Here is a 20,856-nt window from a genome sequence, read left to right as displayed (position 1 = left end):
CCAATTCTCTTTCATTCATTCACCAATTCTCATCAAGATTCTCTTGATTACTCTCTCTCTCATTTTCTAAACTTGCTTTTTACATACAAAATTCCGCATTCATTAGATCTAGAAACACCTAGCCATATTTGAAGTTGCCTTCGCCCTAGACGTGAAAGGTTTAATTTCTGAGGGTTTGGTCCCAAATCTCTCTTTTTAATTATTTGATTTAATTGTTTGTTTTATTATTTTCCTTGAAGTTACTAACGTGTGTATTTTGTTATTAGAAAGAGGTACGGGGCATCAAAGTAAGTGCTTTATTGGTTTTATTGATGTTATGATGTAGAAATCATGTTTAGATTGTTATTATGATTCCTAGTATCATGTCTAGGGTAAATTTAATATCAAATATGATTGTTACTATGCTTCTTATTATCTTTCTAATATTTATGATTGTTAGTATCATGTTAGGGTTAAGTATTTGATTTTTATTGCTTAGTGACATGCTAGGGTTTGTTATTAATCATGTTAGTATCATGCCTAGGATCTTGCTACATTTTAACATGATTATTATTATGATTAATATGATTGTTATTATAATGATTATTGTTTTGATTATAATTATGACTATTTTAATTATTATTTATTTTTATTATGATAATTATTATTATTATGACTATTGTTGCTTGATATTTATTGTTATTGCTTGATCACGCCTTTTATGCATGTTTAAAGGGAATTTGGTACTTGTAATCACGCTTAATAAGATAATTAATAATCTTTTTTAGGGTTAATTTGATTATAATTTCAAGTGATCGCCAATAATAGTTTTATTTGTGCATTATATTCAACCAACATAGAAAAACAGGTTTAGGGTAATCCTATTGATTGCATGTTAATCAGAAAGCGCACATGAATACGATCAGAATAAAGTAGAGGCCTATTATTAGGGAAGGTTCAATCTCTTTTAGGTTGGATTTGTACCTTCATCCCCGAACCCTTATTTGGTTCTAGACCTTATGGAGTTGACGATCTCTTGGATCGTTAAGGGGTGTAACCTTCACCCCGTGAACGGTACAAGTTCCTAAAACTTGTTGGCGACTCTTTTGCTCTATCTTCTTCCCTTTTGGACGCCACCGTAATTTAGTGTATGATCACAGTGGGGTTCGAGCAAGGGGATTAACGCTTGAAATATTCCTACAGTTTTTGGCGACTCCACTAGGGAGGATTTCTATTTTAATTCCTGAAATTTATTTCGGCAATGATTTAGAATGAGTGGATGAGACTCGAAACGTTCTAAGTATTTCATGTGCGTAATTTTGATTAACATTATTGTCATATGCATAAAAAAGATCTCATTGGAAAGACCATCCGTAATGAGTTAAAAACATAGGATTTTACACGTAGGAAATTTGAGAAATATCTTTCACAACTAGGACCGAAATAACACTACGCGAAACTAGAAAATTTTATCGAGCACAGAAAGCTGCTGAGGCATGTAGGAATTAGCGCCAGGGGCCTGAGCATTGGCACCAGAATTTTAACTATAGCGCCAGACGCCAGCATTGGCGCCAGTCTCTGTTTGCTGGCGCTAAATTCCTCCATTACCGAGCCAGAATTATGCGTTCTAATTTCGACCAGTTTTTCGTATTGTTTGCTCGATCCTACTTCCTGATTGAAATTTTTTTCTCACTTTTCTGAATTCCATATGTGCTATATATATGGACATAACCCTCTGGGAATTCATGCTCCATCTACCTGATTGAACGCTCTGAGCAACAAAGGGTACATCCGAGATTGTTGAATTCACCAAACAATGGAAGTGAGTTTTTTCTAAAACTCGCGGTCTCCCATCCACTCGCGCCAACCTTTCACGGTTAGACTTCCGCGCGGTGCATCCGGACAATTAACCATGGACCCTCTATTGACTAAACCATATCCCGAACTTTAGAGAACTAGAGTCATGGTCAGGTTGCAAACTCATTGCATCATATTGTGCCTACTTGACTAATTGTGCATTATTTGTTGTGCATATGATCTATGTTTTCTTAACCGTTTGTTTGACTTGTGTTGAGATTAAATAAATTAATGACTAAAAGAACTTTGCCTAATTAATTAATTAATTAATTAATTAATTTGAGTCAATAAAGTCTAATATTTTAATCAGAATTGACCTAGTACGACTTTAGGCATACCCCAGTTGATTAATAATACCGAAAACAGTTCTAGATCGAAGCTCCAGCATTGGCGCCAAAGTCTGGACTGTAGCGCCACTCTATGGAGTGTGGCGCCTGGCAACAACTCTATCGTCTAGCGCTACACTACACAGTGCGACGCTAATCCTGTCGTTTTGCCGACAATTCGGATTATTGATTGAGTCATCACCTAGTGTCTAATTAACCAGTTTGCTAATTAATTCGGTTAATTTTCGCTGTCAATAGTACTTTGTCGAGTCATTAGTTGAGTCTAGTTACATAGTCTAGCCACGTGGTCATGACACGAGTCTTAACATGTCACCTACACTCAGTAGTCTTAGCACACACTTTGAGTATATGTCACCATGACCATGTCTTAGGGTCATGCATGAGTCGGTTTTTTTTTCCGTCATTTAAGTTGGGGGTATATTCTATTCCTAGTTCTTCATATCCCTCCATCTACATCATTTTCCTTCACATTCTATTCCAATCTTTCTTCACTTCCTCCATCCATTGCATGTTGAATAAAGTTTGAGTCAAATAATAAACAATAGATATCCCCAAATTCCTTTTCCACAGTACTTGGTCGAGGAGAGAGATTAATCAAGGACACCCTCTTTGTTCAAGTCTTACTTTTTGATAAACCGATTCGTCAAAAGAGGAAGGATAAAAAGATAATGGCAACTCAAGAGGAAGTTAATGAACTCAGGAGTCAATTGACTAACGTGACTGAGACGTTAAAGACTTTAACCCTCAAAATTGATGACCCTCTGAAGCAATAACAAATAAACCTCATGCAAGAAATCTTGAGCAAGCTATCTAGTGACTATAAATTTCAGGGCATTAGTTCACAAGGGGTCTCGCTGGACAAGGAACTTCTTTCGCATAAGTTCAATGCCACCGACATCCCAAAATTCAAGGCAACATATAACCCTTATTTTCATCTAAGAGCTTTTGAAACCATAATGAACATTAAGGGGATTGATAAGAAAGTCTTTCATTCTTTGTATTCTTTATCTCTTGAAACCATTTGTCAACAATGACTCTTTTCCCTTGACAAAGAGAAAACCTCTTCTTGGGAATCGATAACAAACGCTTTCATAGATAGATATAAGTGCAACATCCAAAACGAAACAGACCACAGACAACTTGAGATGTTAAAACAAAAAGAAAACGAAGGGTTCACTTCTTTCTTCAACAAATGGAGGGAAACTTCTGCTAATATGGTTAAGGCTCCTACTGAAAAAGAATCTGTGAGTATGTTTATCAAGAAATCTCCAAGGGAAGTATTCAAAGCACTTAAAGTACCAACACAACTTGAATACTTTCAAGGCTGTCTATAATATAGGCATTGACATTGAAGATGACCTTCTGAAAGATAGTAGTGTGAGAGCAAAGAACAACGACCATCCTTCTTCTTCCTCTCCCATTAATGAGGTACATGCTACGAACGCCTCTAAATCGCGAATCCAAAGGTCAAAAAGAGTGTTCACTCCACTCGATATGAGTTATGAAACAACTTTCGAGAAGCTACATCACAAAGGACTAGTCATGCCCATAGGGCCCGTCAAAGATCCAGTTCCAGAAGCCAGTCCACCCAAGTGGGACCCTAATAAGCACTGCAAATATCACCAAGGAAAGGGTCACAACACTGAGGAGTGTTGGAAACTCAAAGAAGCTATTCAAGATCTGATCGATGACAATAAAACTTCCGAGGTTCTAGCCATTGAAGAAGATCAAACATCCTTCGATCCATCACTTCTTATCACACCTGTAGGTGAGCCCATGATCGAGACAACTTATATAACCTCTCTCAATGAAGTGGCCATAATTGAGGAGGATGAAAGTCTTTTCTTAGATAATACCAGGGAAGACTCGTCAAGTCTAAAAGAGGATGTTCGAAAACTGCAAGATGTCGTTGTCATGCTCTTGAATGTGGTAGAAGGACTAGCAAACCGGGTGACGGTTATCAAACAAACTTCTCGCCAAGGATTTAATGAAGAACTCAATGCTCCTAAGCCACGGGCAAAACGGACCATTGAAGAATACACACCAATAGGAATGACTTACAATGAAGCTTTTGACTATCTTCACGATCAAGGTCTTATTCACCCCATTGGTCCCAGTCAAGACCCTCCGCCCGAAAAACGGTTTCCCGATTGGGATCCAAATTCTTACTGTCGATACCATAGAGGTCGTGGTCACACCACCGAAGCATGTCTCGCCCTTAAAGATCGTGTTCAAGATCTCATTGATATAAATCTCTTTCATGTTCCCCCGCGCCACAAGAAGGCCAAGATTAGTAACAATAAAAATAGTGGTTGTAAAGGAAAGAAGAACGACTATCCTTCTTCTTCCAAAAACACCTACTCTAGTAACAGTGTTGGTACTTTCGACCTTAATGAGATCTTAGCCATGGATAATCAAGGATTTAGAAAGCAACTGAGAAAGGATTTCACCCCTATTGGAATTAGCTACGATAATGCTTTCGATCGACTCCATGCCAAGGGACTCATTACTCCTATTGTACCTATTCAAGATCCCCCACTTGAGAAGAGATTGCCTAGTTGGAACCCAAATGTACGCTGCAAGTACCATCAAGGTAGGGGTCATACTACTGAGAGCTGTTGGAAACTAAAGGAAGCAATCCAATATTTGATCGACAATAACGGGCTTCCAATACCTCCAGTCGGCAAGAACACCAAGTGATGATGAGCCAAGGGACAGGAAGAAAGCTTCAACGACAAGATTTCATGATCTTTTTTTTCTATTTTTTATTCACCTTTTCCCCAATAAGTCTAGCATAGGCACCTTTCTATTCTCCTTAGATTTATTTTGTAGGATCATTATATATTTTCTTATAATAAAATGAGCATTTATTTCCTTATATATGATCATTTCATTATATTGCATTAAAAAAAAAATCCATGTCGAACTAAGCACAAGGTATACCAATGATTTGAGGCACCCCTTGTTGCCACATTATATCTCCTTTCACCTTTCTAATTTACAATCCTTTCTTCATGAACCACTTTGAGCCTCGTCTAACGATAGACCTTTCTTTTTTTCAACCTATGTCTACCTAACCTTGGGATGGGATAGTGTGCAACTTATGCAATTTTCAATTTCATAAAAATCTTGAGTGAATTCAAAAATTAAAATAGCAAAAATAAGCAAAAATAAATAAATAAAAGTGTACAAAAGGGAAAGTGTTCCAATGTCTTTGATATGAAAATATCTTCGATAAGAACACGTCTCAGATTGCGTCTCTTATCGAGTGCTCGGTACCGTGCTTGAGAAACATGAATGCCAAGTGAGTGATAGACCGCATGATCGGGATTGCCAACACTTATAAAAATAAAATAGATGCTAAAGCAAAAGATAAAAGAGAGCTAAAAAAGAGTTAAAAGCCTCAAGCATAAAAGTATAAAGATTCAAAAGCAAGGTTGCACACCTTGGGGGCTTATCTAGGATTTTTAGCCTTTATCCCCTTCTCCTATAACCTTTAGCCTAACCATGTTACAACCCTTAAAAATACCTGTTTGAGGTATACACACTTGTGCGAGGTTCGGCTAGAGCTACGTTCGGCCTGATTCCTAACGGATACGTAGGCAACCTCACATCGAGGTGCGGCCGTAATAAACATGCATTCATATTTTTACATTCACACACTCACACCATGATCATATCAAGGGATTCCCTATGCTCATCCCTATTCATTTAGAGCTAGACTTGGGGGTTTGATCCTTACGTCATTAGCTTAGCTAGCCTAAGAGTCACCACCATTTGACTCTTTTAAATAATAATATCTTTCCACACACTTAGCCCTTGCGGCCTAACTTTAGTGTCACTTTCACATACTGCACAGATACATGACCAAATATACTTCCCTTAGGAACCCTTTGTCATGAAATCTTAACATAACGCTGAAGCATGCCTTGTCACATCACTCATCAATCATAACTGTCATTGCATCACAAAGTATGAAGAGCTTAGCCTCCATGCCTAAGTTACCCAAATACTTTCATCATTGAGTCAACCATTGAGATAGTCTAGGATGGATTAATCCTTGCACCTTGAGAGATAGTACCAAATGACATTTGACTAAGCTCATTCAACATGCATCTTCAAACTTTTGATCCTTTTTCGCGTCTTTCATTTTCGGGAGAAAGTCGGTACCCTCCACAAAAATGACGGAAATTTTTTGGTTTTTTGCATTTTTGAGTCAAATTGAATCAACACTATGCACACACGGGTCACGAGTCACATGTGTCATTTCACTTTGAGTCGAGTCAACCTCGAGTCAGTCAAACATATCGAGTCAAGTTTATACCTTGAGTCGTGTCAAGTCGATGAGTCAAGCAATGCTAAACCTTAGGTCAACCCTAAGACGATTAAAGAGATTGGAAAAGTTCTGTAGTCAAAAATAAATACAGGTGCAGCAGAACAGGGAAGACCCTACTCTAGCGCCAGACGAAAACATCTAGCGTCTGGCAATAGCTGTTAGCGCCTGGCGTTAGATCACAACGTTTGGCGACAGAGTCAATTCTTGGCACCAGAGATATTTTAGCAGCGACAGAGCTTGAAGCCTCTTAGAACAGCAATTCGGGCTCCTTGGTACGCCAGTTAGCCCCTATAAGCAATTTGACATGATTAAGTAGTCAGTTTGATTACAATCACAATAAGTGGTCAACCTGATGAAAGATTGTCTCACTTAGCTTAAAGCGCCTAATCACGGAGACACCGACGTACTGGTTTTAGCGGAAGCAAATTTCAGGCGAGCTTTAGAGATCGACAAACGTTGGTCTTCAGAAATTTTTCTTCAGAATATTATCGCAACAAACGTTCAAGTACCGAAGCTCTATTGTTCAGAGATGCGTGAACATTTCCATCAAGCTCTTTTGCTCCAGAGACGCGTGGGCATATCATTCAGAAGCTCTTTTGTTCGGAGACGCGTGGACATATCATCAAAGATCTCCTATTTTCAAGCTCTTTCGCTCAGAGACGTGTGGGCATCCTATTATCAAGATCTTTGTTCAGAGATGCGTGGACACATCATTTAGAAGTTCATATTAAAAAGAATATAATAAAGAAGCTCTATCGTTCAGAGACGCGTGGACATATTAAAAAAAAAAGAAGCTCTTTGTTCAGAGACGCGTGAACATATCAAAAAGAAGCTCTTTGTTCAGAGACGAGTGAACATCAAAACAGCAAGGTGGCGTTCCCTAGATTGTGGAGAGCTGTCACAAACAACTGAGGATTGTTTCAAGAGAAGCAATCTTCGATAGTATTCCCTTGGACGTTGAATATTATCAATGCGGATAAGGATTGTTTCAAGAGAAATAATCTTCGATAGTATTCCCTTGGACGTGGAATATTATCAATGCGGATGAGGATTGTTTCAAGAGAAATAATCTTCGATAGTATTCCCTTAGACGTGGAATATTAACAATGCGGATGAGGATTGTTTCAAGAGAAGCAATCTTCGATAGTATTCCCTTGGACATGGAATATTATCAATGCGGAAGAGGATTGTTTCAAGAGAAGTAATCTTCGATAGTATTCCCTTGGACGTGGAATATTATCAAAGCGGAGGAGGATCGTTTCAGGAAAAGCAGTCTTCTATATTGGAAGCAGTTACAGGCGTAGCGGTTTTCAAGCGGGATGGCATTCTCTACCTTCAAGGAGGTCATCAAAACAACAACAAATCGGTTACTTTCAGAGACGTGTGCTCGACGGTGCAAGATACGCGTTTCTTAACTCTTTTATATGTTTAACTAACGCTAGTTTTGCAGGTATCGGCGTTACAAGAGTGGTTTAGGATCGCAGAAAATCATTCTCCGTCCCTATCGATACTTTGACTTTTGTTTTCGAAACTCGCGTTTCTCCAAACTCAGTAAAAGTGGGGGCTTCTGTAGACACCCATTTTTGTCTCCCCAAAACCAAACCCAGTGATGAGTACCTTTCACGTCGAATCATAATCGAATGAAGCGAAAGTGTGGAAAGTTTAGTGTTGCGGAAAGTTTTTATTTCTTTTCTCTTCTCTCTGTTTTTGAAAACTTATTTTAATAAAATAGCCAATCCAGTTTTTATGTTACATGATATAGGTCCAATAATAGTGAAGTTGGATGTGGCTTGCCAAGAGCTTTCCAACGATATATTATAAGCCCAATTACAATGAATATTGAGGAAGTTATGGCCAATTTACCAAATTGGGCCCGGTTTGAGCCTTATATGCGGCCCAATGATCTAGGGGAGGGCCTAATATGATTTATCATTCCTAATGTAATTAGGAATGGTTTTAGTCTTCTAGATTCTTCTAGAAGGTTCTTTTCATTCTTAATTCAATTAGCATTGATAAATTGACTTTTGTTGACTTTTCAGAGTTTTAATTAAAACCAAAGAATATTTTTAGGGAAAGATACGATTTTATCCTCCTGTACGGAAAAAATTATCTGATTTTAGAAAACGCGTCAAAAACAGGATTAGCGCCTAACGCCAGACATTGGCGCCTGGCGCTAGCATTGGCGCATGGCGCTAGCATTGGCGCCTGGCGCTAATGTTGGCGCCTGGAGCTAATGTTGGCGCCTGACTCTGTTTTAGGTGCGCCAGACTCTGTTTTGATATTTTATCTTTTTGGCTGATTTTCTCTATAAATAACGTATTAAAAACTCCGTTTTCGATAACCAGTTTTCATCTACAATTCACCTACAATCATCAATTCTCATCAATACTAATTCTCTTTCATTCATTCACCAATTCTCATCAAGATTCTCTTGATTACTCTCTCTCTCATTTTCTAAACTTGCTTTTTACATACAAAATTCCGCATTCATTAGATCTAGAAACACCTAGCCATATTTGAAGTTGCCTTCGCCCTAGACGTGAAAGGTTTAATTTCTGAGGGTTTGGTCCCAAATCTCTCTTTTTAATTATTTGATTTAATTGTTTGTTTTATTATTTTCCTTGAAGTTACTAACGTGTGTATTTTGTTATTAGAAAGAGGTACGAGGCATCAAAGTAAGTGATTTATTGGTTTTATTGATGTTATGATGTAGAAATCATGTTTAGATTGTTATTATGATTCCTAGTATCATGTCTAGGGTAAATTTAATATCAAATATGATTGTTACTATGCTTCTTATTCTCTTTCTAATATTTATGATTGTTAGTATCATGTTAGGGTTAAATATTTGATTTTTATTGCTTAGTGACATGTTAGGGTTTGTTATTAATCATGTTAGTATCATGCCTAGAATCTTGCTATGCTTTAACATGATTATTATTATGATTAATATGATTGTTATTATAATGATTATTGTTTTGATTATAATTATGATTATTTTAATGTTATAATTTATTTTTATTATGATAATTATTATTATTATGATTATTGTTTCTTGATATATTTATTGTTATTGCTTGATCACGCCTTTTATGCATGTTTAAAGGGAATTTGGTACTTGTAATCACGCTTAATAAGATAATTAATAATCTTGTTTAGGGTTAATTTGATTATAATTTCAAGTGATCGCCAATAATAGTTTTATTTGTGCATTATATTCAACCAACATAGATAAACAGGTTTAGGGTAATCCTATTGATTGCATGTTAATCAAAAAGCGCACATGAATACGATCAGAATAAAGTAGAGGCCTATTATTAGGGAAGGTTCAATCTCTTTTAGGTTGGATTTGTAACTTCATCCCCGAACCCTTATTTGGTTCCAGACCTTATGGAGTTGACGATCTCTTGGATCGTTAAGGGGTGCAACCTTCACCCTGTGAACGGTTTACAAGTTCCTAAAACTTGTTGGCGACTCTTTTGCTCTATCTTCTTCCCTTTTGGACGCCACCGTACTTTAGTGTATGATCACAGTGGGGTTCGAGCAAGGGGATTAATGCTTGAAATATTCCCTACAATAATCTTACTAGATTAACCCCGTGCGATGCACGTTTTAAAATAAGAATTGAATTATAGACTTTTAACACATAGTTAAAGAAAATAACTTCCTCATTTTTCCTAACTAATTTCTAATTAAATATGAAATATAAAATTCCGAAAGTGATTAATTTTCATATTTAATTAAGAAATTTCAATTAAATTATATTATTAACTATTGTTAACAACTCGTAAATAGCTAAATAGCATAATATGTGTAGAAAACCCAAAGTTTAAAATTTAAAAATTCAAATGGAATATATTTTCAAAGCTATGTTAAATAGAGTAGCTTTAAAAGGAAAAAAAATGATATCATCCTTGCATTTTGGAGGGAAAATATTAAATAAAAAAGTGACATGTAGGCAATTATGACATCAACGGTTGCTATTTTAGTATATATATTGAATAGATGTGGCATATTAAGCTAATAAGTATATACTTAACCATTTAATTTGCTTTGGTGCCCTCTATAACATCAAGTGTTTAGTTTGTGTAATAATATTTTTTAATAATAATTGGTACTTTATACTAAAATGATGACCAGAGTTATCCCAAAAATACACATGTTGCATCTACAATATATATACAACCAAAAATAATTAAAATAATAACAACTTTTAATAAATAAAGCGTTTTTTCTAGGTTTTTTTTAAAATAAAAAATAGGATAAAAAAAGAAAAAAGATAACTAAATAAAATAAAAAAAGGCAACCCAAAGTCATATAGAAATTAGCGATTTTTTCTTTTTATATTTCTAAATCAATACAGCTGAAATTTATTGGTCGAAATAAAAAAATAACCGGAAGGTTTCAATCTATATTATTGAATCTTCTCCATTTCTTTTATCTTAAAATTATGAAATCTAGTATACGCATAAATTTTCAAAAAATCTCCTATATTCCCTTTTTATATCTTCAATCTTTGATCATTAAAAATAACTGTTCATTTCTTGCATAAAATAAAAAAAATTAATTTAATGTTAAATTCATTATTGGTAAGTAAATCATGAAGTAGAGAAACTTATATTAATGCGTCTTTTATATATATATATATATGGAGAAATAGAGAGTGCAAGAGAGCTAGGGTTTATAGAGGATTGTAACCTATGTTCGTGATACCATGATTGAATATGAGAGATAAGATAATATTTGTAAACATCAATATATATAGAAGCCTAGACTAGGGTTAACAACTAAGAATACATTAGTAAAATACAAACTAATATATACATAAGATTATTTACATAATCTAACTGTAGACACCCAAATGGGTCTCCCCAAAACCAAACCCAATGATGAATATCTTTCATGTCATTTGATTATCGAACAAAGCGAAAGTGTGAAAAGTCCAGTGATGAGGATGTTTTTATTAAAATATCTCTTCTCTCTGTTTTTGAAAATATTTCTTTTCTTATCTTATTTATGAAAAACGTGAATTCTAGTTTAGTTTGGTCCATCATAAGGGTCCAATAATAGTGTAGTTGGATACGGTTTGAAAAGACCTTTCCAACAATATATTATAAGCCCAATTCCGATGAATAATGAGGAAGTATTTACCTACGGCCCAATGATATAGAGGAGGGCCTATTATTAATTATCATTACTAAAGGTATTAGGATTGATTATAGTCTTCTAGAATATTTTAGAAGATTCTTTTAAATACTAATGGAGTTAGGATTGATAATTATGTTGCAAAGAGTTTGAAATTGAATAATACTATTCCTTTTTAGAATCCTTGTTTTTGTACGAAGTAGAATATATTCAAATTTTATTTTCGTGCCTCATAATATTTATCCAAATTTTATATGGTTGGATAGATCTTGAAATTATATTTCTAATGATATATTATTATATTAAATCTGAGCTATAACGAAAAAGATATGAATGAGATGTGAAACTCTATCCAAAACTGACACCCTTCTACTATTTCAGCCATATCTTTTTATCTACATAATATTTTAATCTGATTTTAATTGTATTGGAAAGTATACTTCAAGAGCTTTCCAACGACATATTTTAGACTTATTTGGACTTCTAAATCAAAAGATATGATAAAAACAAAATCACAAAACTGATTTCCAACGCCTGGCGCCTCGCCTAGCGTCTGGTGCCAAAGTCTAGCGTCTGGCGCCACTCCTGGCCTCTGGCGCTAGAGTCCAGCATTTGGCGCCACGCACCTGTTTGACGCTGCGGTCATGTTTTATTCTTTTCAAAACTCTGATTCATTTTTTTATCACATCCGGCTGATTTTCTCTATAAATAGCATCCTAAAACCTCCGTTTTCAATCATCAATTTCCATCAACAACTATCAATTCTCTAGTTTTTTGTATTCTCTCTAGTTTTCAAGATTCTCTCTCTCTTTTCTAAACTACTTTTTGCATACAAAATTCCGCATTCACAAGATCTAGAAACACCTAGCCAAGTTCAAAGTTGTCTTCGCCCTAGACGAGAAAGGCTTGATTTCTGAGGGTTTGGTCCCAAATCAAGTCTAAACTTTCTTAATCTCTTTTTAAATTATTTGATTTAATTGTTTGTTTTATTATTTTCCTTGAAGTTACTAACGTGTGTATTTTGTTATTAGAAAGAGATACGAGGCATCCAAGTAAGTGCTTTAATTGTTTTATTATTATTTTGATATAGAAATCATGCTTAGGTTATTATTTTGATTCCTAGTATCATTTTTAGGATGTTCCTAGTATCATGTTAGGATGATTTCTTTAGTATGATATTTAGGGTGATTTGCTTATATCAATTATGATTTCTATGATGCTTCCTATTTTCTTTCTTAATATTCATGTTAGTATCATGTTAGGGCTAAATCTTTGATCTTTATTGTTTAGTGACATGCTAGGGTTTGTTATTAATTCTATTAGTATCATGCCTAGGATCTTGCTATTAATATTATGCTTTAACATGATTATTATATGATGATTATAATTGTTATAATAATTAATTTTATTATTATGTTGCTTGATATATTTATTATTATTGCTTGATCACACCTTATATGCATGTTTAAAGGGAATTGGTACTTGTAATCACGCTTAATAAGATTATTAATAATGTTGTTTTAGGGTTAATATGATTATAATCAAGTGATCACCAATAATAGGTTTATTTATGCATTTAATATTCAACCAACATAGATTAAACAGGTTTAGGGTTAATCCTATTGATTGCATGTTAGTCAGAAAGCGCACATGCATACGATTAGAATAAAGTAGAGGCCTATTATTATGGCAGGTTCAATCTCTTTTAGGTTGGATTTGTACCTTTATCCCCGAACTATCAGTCATGGTTCCAGACCTATTGGAGTTGACGATCTCCTAGATCGTTAAGGGGTGTAACCTTCACCTCGTGAACGGTTTACAAGTTCCTAAAACTTGTTGGCGTTTCTTTTGCTCTATCTTCTTTCCCTTTGGACGCCACCATGCTTAAGTGTATGATCACAGTGGGGTTCAAGCTAGGGATAATGCTTTAAATATTCCCTACACTAACATATATATGTATATAGGAAAAATTGCTCCCATTAATTTGAACTTTTTCTCGTCTGCTAAAATTAATCCCTACTTTGGATTATTCCCCATTTTCCCAACTTTAGGGGGTATTAATTTCTATTGCACCGATTCCCCCACTAATTTCCCTCTAAATCTCTCCTTTTAATTTACCCCCTTTTTTTGTTCTTATATCCCTCCTTCTTCTCTCTCCTCTCTTAGATCTGCTATCTCCTATGTCGTCTCTCCTATGTCTTTTCTTTATCCTGGTTTTTTGAATTAATCCCAGAAATAGTCTTGTTCAATTAAATTCGACCAAGGATGCATTAGAATAGGTGTTTAATTGTAGCCTAGTTCTTTGAATTTTCATGTGTTTGAAAAATTAGGTTCCCCCCCTTTTGTAATTTTCCCTAATTGATCTAAATTTCGCAGCATTCATGGCTCAATTGAAGGATACCAGATGTTCATGTGGTTTTATTTTTGCGAAAAGGACATCTTGGACCCACGACAATCCTGGTAGGAAATTCATTGCATGCAAGTTCTACAACCATGCATGAAACTGGGCAAAGGGGTTGCGATAAATTTGAGTGGGTTGATGATGGTATTGTAGACTGGCAGAGAGATGTAAACTAATGTTCTGGTAGTAGAGAAACACCGGCTTTGCACCGATCTAAGAATTATGAGAACAAGGATGGCATGTGTTGAGCATGAGAAGGAAAGACTAGCCAAAAAGTTGAGAAGCTGTAAAACAAAATTGGGAGAAAGAACACTGCAGCTGGGTTGAAAATGGGAGATCGGGTTAAATATGGGTAGTTAATTTGTGTTCATGTCATTGTATCTGTTGTTGTGAGTTTCATATTTGTGAAACTCTTTGGCTAGAATTGTTTAGTATTTGAGTAAGTTAGTTAGGTAATTAGGGAAGCAGAGTATATGTACTGTCTAGTTACTTAGAATTATCAGAAAATGAAATGAAAGTTGCATTTTAACTACTTTTGATTATGTGTTTTAATTGTTATAACAAATGTAGCAAAAAAACATCTGCATTTGACAACAAAATAAGCACTATTTAAAATGTGCTAATTGTATTTAATTGTCTTACAAAAGAAAATAAAGACCAAAAGGAGGGTTATTTAGTTCACCACAATTAGCTCACAAAAGAACATAGATTTAACTTAGTTCATGTACCAAAATACAGAGCAATGCACATATAAATCATGAATGACTTCTCTGAGTAGGCTGCTCTTGGGACTGTGTCACTGGTGGATGTCCAGTTGCAAAGGCTGAACTTTGTGATGCTTGGCTAAGTTCAGAAAGAAGGATTAGTCTTTTCTTCTTCTTGCATACAGGCTTTGTTGCAACTGCCTTTTTTGTGCTGGTGTAATAGTAGGGACATGATCCTTCCCCTTTGACTTAGTAATTGTAGCAGCAACTGTTTTCCCCTTTGTCTAACTTTTGGTTTTGGGAGCTCTGATAGAAGCAATAACATGATGAGGTAGAGAGGTGGCAGGCTCTGTTGGTGTAGCTTGAGAACCTGATGCCCCAGGAAAAGCATCAGCATTTCTTACCTTTCCTTTAGGCATTTTTTGCATGATTAGATTGAAGAATTGGTCTTGTAATGACCAAGACCACCACATCTCCCTCACGTATTTTGCTTCTTTGCCCTCTTCGCATTTTTCCTCTCTTCATCCTCCCTAGGTTCCTTCACTCTCTTCTTCTTACTAGGTCTTTCAACCATAACTCTATGTGGAGGGGTGAATGGTTTTGGGTAAGGTGTGACTTCCTATTAGGATTATCCTGGCATGGCTCTAAAGGTAGAGGCATAGGTTTTGGCACAAGTTTTCACATGGTATGCAGGGTGTATGTAATCTTCATAGTTCAACCTTCTCAGTTGGATGCACCATTTTCTGAATACTAGGCATTATGTGACCCTCAAAGTGTTTTAACTCCTCCCTTTTAGCAAGACACCTTTGCATAATATACCTCCTAATCCACTCCATAAGTTGTAAAATAGGTTTTGACCTAACATCTTTTAATACATTACTAAAACTCTCACAACAATTATTAAGAAGCATACCAGATTTACTAGCAAAAGTGAAAGCATGCCTAGACCAATGCACAGCTGGAATCTCACTTAAGTACTTGAAGGCATCCTCATTGATTTTCTTAATTGCTGCCATATTTGTATTGAAATGGTTTTGCATTGGAATCATCAATCAAGTTATTTAGGTAAATAAGGCCATTAATCAACAAACACCCAACATATTTACCACCAAGATTAGCTTCTTACAGAAGTTGAAGATCTAGCAACCTTCAAGAACTGTTCTTTATAGTTTACACCTGAGAATTTGCCCTTAAAGTTTGTCCAAATGTGCCTAAAGCAGTATCTTATATCTACAATTGGCATGGTTGTCTTGAAAGCATCAATCAAACCCTGAAATGTACAATACGTTACAATATGTAATCAATTAAGTCATCCAAGAACAATCAAGAAATAAGAAAGAAATAAAAAATAAGATAGTCTCATACTTTTTGCCTATCTGACAAGTATGTCAGATCTTCCTTCTCATGTACCCAGGTAAAACTATCAGTAACTGACCCAAGGTCTTCTTTCAACAATGTCAAAAACCAGGTCCGGGTCTCTAAGTTTTTAGTCTCCACTAATGCCCAAGAAATAGGAAAGATGTTCTGATTCCCATCTTTACCTAATGTCGTTAATAAGATACCTGGGTATGGACCTCTAAGGTGTGCCCCATCAACCCTAAGAATTGGCCTACACCCACCCATGAACCCTTCTTTACAAGCCTATAAGCAAATATACAACTTCTGAAATAGAGGTGGTGGATTCTTTATCCTTGTGACCTTAACCTTTGTAGTGGAACCTAGGTTGTATTTTATGATTGTAGCAACATAATCCCAGACCCTACTGTACTCCAAATCTGCATCTCTAAATATCATCTTGAAAGCCTTGGCTCTAGAATAGTATGCCATGTAATACCCTACCTCAACCTCAATCTCTCTTTTTGCTCTTTTCATAAAATCTTGCAGCTTCATAAAAGGATCATCCCTTTAGTCCTCCAAATATCTTTCAGCCAAACACTATGAGGGCAGCTTGGTGTTATGAATCTGATGGCTGCATATGTGCTTCAATTTACAACTCTTAATCTGCCATGTATCTTCATCTTTTAACTTAAAAGCATACACCTTGAATTTGCACTTCCTTCTATCCTTATACTTACACTCCAGAATCCTTGTTCTCTTCCAAGGGCAACACATCTCTTTGGACAAAAAATAGTGACACTACACCTATTATTATGCAAATAATAATAGTCATAACCATTTTCAATAGCATGGTGTCTGAGAGCCTTATTGAATATGTTGTTAGAAGGGAACTTTAATCCTTTACTGAGTTCAATCCTTCCCCTGAAATTAGTCTCTGGGTTAAACACTAGATAATCATAACCCTCCTCATCATCTGATCCTACTATGCTAACCACTTCATCATCACTGTCATTAAGCACAACATCATCCTACAACTCAATACCATTATCATTATCATCCTCTCCATCTATCTTGCCTGAATGTTGTTCACCATCTAATCTCCTGGTCACTCTCTCTGATATTTCACCATCTATGTACTGGTGGAACAAATCAGTATCATCTATATCATCGTAATCCTCATCAGTTAAATATGGGGTATCCTCATTACTAGATCTGTCTTCATCACTCAATACCTCATCCTCCCCTAAAGGTTTCTCAGGATCTTCTGCAAGCACATGGACAGGCTCCTCACTTCTTTGTTTACTACACTCAACCTCTCTTTGTTGCAAGGTTTTTTTTTTCTGGGCTAGAACAATTAGCAGCTTCTGCCTTCTACCATCAACAATACAGAAGGTGTTGGCTATGAAAGGATATTGTTTTAAAAGTGAAGGTGTTTCTGAGTGAGGCTTTGTTTGAAAGCTATTTAAGTTAGGTGGGAAATTGGTTAGGGAGGTTGTATTTGTGGTATCACTTGAGATAAGGATAATGCTTTGAGTTTTAGATCTAGGGTTTGTGTAGGCCCCATTTGAAATTCTTGCTGACTCACCACCCTTGACCCTACTCACATCCAAGTCACTAAATACCCTACCTTCAGTCTTAGAATCTATATACACCCCAACTCCTGGTCCATAAGTTGATGTGTCATAAGTCTCCTTGACAGTTTGGACCAAGTACAGGTGGTACCACCTATCCTTTTCTGGTGATTGCAAAAACTCATGAATCTCCACATCACTCTTGATCTGTGTCCTACCACTGAACAAGCTACACCCTCGCTTCCTAAACAAAATTTCTCCCACTTCCTTATCTCCTAACTCACTTTTTATCCAGTGAGCAAACTCAAAATAGCACACCTCATCTACATTAGGATGAAGTGAAACCCCATAATAAGCACTTTTCCCTTTTTCATAAGTTGTTTTCCTATTATTTGTCACAAATTCCCCACCATAGTACAACCTAATACTAATGTCCTCCATTAATTTATATTAAGGGGAAAAAATGTTATCTCTACCGTTAAACCTGATCCAATTAAAAACAAACCAATACTAATTTCATATTCAACAACTAACCACATGCAAAAGGAATATCATATTATATCCAACACACCAAACAAAGCAAACATGCAATTTTCAATTACTTTACTTTAACCAAAGATAGTTAATCAATTATAATACCCTAACAATGCCAATTGTTTAATCAACAACCCACAATTTTGAGGTGAGAAAGCGTACCTGGGTTTATATATAACTTTGTTATTGGTTCCTTTTAGCTTGTTCGAACATGACACAACTCCAGCAATTCTTGCTTTGTTCTTCACCATTGTAGAGCAGAGTAAAAAAAATATCAGAACAAACTTACCCAAAAAAGGAAACCTAATTTAATTAAATACTAAGCATTTAGTGAACATACTGTTTAGGGTGAGTGGAAATTAAGTTCTTTAATTAAAATCATGCTTGAGGAGTGACGCCGCCATGTCAAAAAGCCCAGATCTTCAATTAATTACCTCGACGATTGAGAGAGGAGAGAGAGGAAGCAGGGAAATAAGAAGAAAAAAAAGGGTAAATTAAAAGGAGAGATTTAGAGAGAAATTAGTGGGGGTAATAAGGATTAATTGGTTGGAGTTAGAAAAAAAAGGAGCACGTAACCAACACATGCTGGGTCAACGCCGGAAAACACTCAGTCAATGCCGAATTCTCACCTTTGATTGTGTTGAACAAAAAAAATTTATAAGGTTTTTCCTGACAAAATAGTTGCTTTAAATGGTTATTTCTGACAAATTTTCCATATATATATATCAGTGCGTTTCTGGTGCGGCAAGATGCCACATCAGTAACTCCTCTAGTATCCCCTAAAGTAACCCATCTAGTAATCCCTCTAGTAACCCTACTTAAGTAACCTCTCTAGTAACCCCACTTAAGTAACCCCTCAAGTAACCCCCCAAACAAAGTAACCCCTGACTCCTTAGTAACCCCTGACCAAGTAACCCCCGACCTAGTAACCCCTAGTACCCCCAAAGTAACCCCTAACCGACCTACTAACCCCCGACCTAGTAACCCCTGACTGACCAAGTAACCCCCGACCTAGTAACTCCTGACCAACTTAGTAACCCTAGACCAAGTAACCCCTCTAACCTAGTAACCCCCAACCAACCTACACCACTTGTTGTACATTCACTCCCATATTCACGCCGCCAACAACCACGCCACCACCAACTGCCGCACCCACTGCCCCACACCACCAACACCACACCACCAACAACCACCACCACCAAAATTCATCTAATCCAAAACCAAACCACACCTAAACCACATCCAACCAGACCCACACCACGACAACACCCAAACCACACCCAAACTCTAGATCCAGCTAAAAAAAAATTTAAAATCGTTAAAAAAAATTAATTAAATGAACAAATACCTTAAAAATTAATAGTGACTTCAAATTTCACTTCGAATACGATTAAAAAGGCCAAATTCGACCATGAAAACTCTAGATCTAGAGTTTTCATGGATGAAGTTGACCTTGAAAACCTCTAGCTTATTTTATGGAGACGGAGTACGAGGAGCTTCCTCCACCGCTACTACTGCCGCACCAAATAGCTTTGTTTGGGTGGGCTAATTGCCTAATTGGAGAAGATGAAAAGAGGAAAGAGAAATAGGAGAGAGAAAGAGGAGAGAGAAGATGAAAAGAGGAAAGAGAAAGAGGAGACAGAAGATAAAAAGAGGAAGAGCTCGTGATAAAGGACGTAGGGGGGTTTGGGTGGGCAAAGTAGAGAAAAGAGGAGAGTGAAGAAGATTTTTTTTTTTTTAAAAAAAAAAAATTGTGGCTGGCTGCACAAACTTTTTTACTTTGAGGGAAAATAATAAGAATTTGCGTGAAATGTTGATTATTTGTAAGTTAGAAACATGTCATAAATGCTTCGACTAAAACGGTTTACAGTTTGTCGATATTTCGGTTTAAGTGCTTTGCAGTTTACTCCCTTCGTGTTTTTTTTAAGTGTTACGTACACTTTAACTGATACATAGTTTTAGGCAATTTAATTGACTTAAATAAAATAAGTGGTAAGTGGGGTAGTTGGAGTATTAAAAAATTGAAAAAGAAATATAGTGGGGTTAATAACTTATTGAAAAGTAATGAATGTGAAAGGAGAGATCAAATAAAAAAATAGTAGTGGGTTTAAGTGGGGACCTTGAGAGGAGAGATATATAATATTTTAATGTAGCTTTTTGCTAAAAAAAGGAAGTGTAACACTTATTAAAACACGGCCGGATTTGAAAAGTGTAACACTTACAAAAAACACAAAGGGAGTATAAACAGTTCGGTTCAAACAATTTGCTATTTGTAAACAACTTAGTTTTAAGGGATTAAGGTTTAATGCGGTTCGGCTTAACAATTTTTTATCGAGTTGTAACAGTATATATAGGGTTAAAAACCAAGTCAATAGTGGATTAAACCGTATTCGATTCGAGTATGTTTGCTGTCAAATTTGAACGGTTAAATTTTATAATTGGGTTGTTGTTGTTCTTATTTATATACTAGTTTTGTACCCGTGCAATGCCCGGGTTGTTTATTGAAATTTAAGATAAATTTTTAATCTAGATGTCAAATTTTAAAATATATCATTGATACAAAATTAGTTAGGAATTGATGTGTTTTTGTGACAATTTAAACTATGTAGTAGACATGTAATGATTAATAATAATAATAATATTG

The 20,856-nt window shown here is 35.8% G+C and overlaps 1 long non-coding RNA gene across 1 annotated transcript; it reads right to left on the bottom strand.

Moving 5' to 3' along the window:
* Positions 1-14,212: 14,212 nt before the first annotated feature.
* LOC110719096 lies at positions 14,213-20,150 on the bottom strand. Its single transcript, XR_002511035.1, has 3 exons — positions 18,553-20,150; positions 18,375-18,454; positions 14,213-16,039 (listed from the first exon to the last, which is right to left on the bottom strand). It is a non-coding gene; the product is annotated as an uncharacterized LOC110719096 (long non-coding RNA).
* Positions 20,151-20,856: the final 706 nt, after the last annotated feature.

The sequence above is a fragment of the Chenopodium quinoa genome, unplaced genomic scaffold (genome assembly GCF_001683475.1).
Source record: "Chenopodium quinoa cultivar QQ74 unplaced genomic scaffold, ASM168347v1, whole genome shotgun sequence".
NCBI lineage: Eukaryota > Viridiplantae > Streptophyta > Magnoliopsida > Caryophyllales > Amaranthaceae > Chenopodium > Chenopodium quinoa.
This window is presented reverse-complemented; position numbering and strand designations above follow the sequence as displayed.